Source organism: Triticum aestivum, chromosome 7B (genome assembly GCF_018294505.1).
Source record: "Triticum aestivum cultivar Chinese Spring chromosome 7B, IWGSC CS RefSeq v2.1, whole genome shotgun sequence".
NCBI classification, from domain to species: Eukaryota; Viridiplantae; Streptophyta; class Magnoliopsida; order Poales; family Poaceae; genus Triticum; species Triticum aestivum.
In genome coordinates, this window is record NC_057813.1 from 22,396,974 (window position 1) to 22,397,891 (window position 918).

The window sequence follows — 918 nt, forward strand, 5'->3', positions numbered from 1 at the left end:
CAGTTTTAAAAAAATCAAAAGAAAATGATAAAAACTTCAAAAAATAAAATCCTTCGAGAGGTAGTTATATTACTATATCTACTAGTTAGGAAAATTTGAAAACTTAAATTTGGACATGTTTTGCAAAAAGTGTAGGGAAAAATGTAAAACGGCTATAACTTTTGCATACGATGTCGGAAAAAAACGTATAATAAGGGCAACCTGGTGCATGTAGCTCCCGCTTGCGCAGGGTCCAGGGAAGGGTCAAAAAACGTATAATATATCAAAAAATTCAGCACGAAAATCCGCATCCGATGGAGACCGCCTACGGCCTGTTTGGAATTTTTAGAATCCTCAAATTCGAAAAGGAAAAAAAGATATGGTCAAATTTCAGTTTTTTTTAAAAAATTTGGTTAAATTTGGTCAAACTACTTATTCAAGAAGTATTAATGTTACTACATAATTACTCAAGAATATTAGTGTTACTAAATAATTATTTCAATTTTTTGAATTTTGGTCAAACTATGGTCAAACTTATTCAAGAAATATTAGCGTTACTAAATAATTACTGTTTTTTCAGAATAATAGTTTCAAACTCAAACGATGAAATGTGTGACTTCATGCTCAAGCTAAACTCCTGAGGGTTAATAGGATTGACATCTTACTATTGTCAGGAAAATAACAAGTGCACACTCGGAAACGAAGGAGAATAGAACCCGAAAGTTAAGCGTGCTCGGGCTGTAGTAGTGAGAGGGATGGGTAACCGGTCGGGAAGTTAGATGATTTGGAATGAGTGATTCACACTTGAGCAGTTAAGAGAGGTGGTTAGAGACTAAATCATCAAATAATTCAGAAAAATTAAAAATCGGAAAAAAATTAAATTTTTTTTCCAAAATTTTCAAAAAAAAAATTCAAAAAATAAACATTTAGTATCGGTTG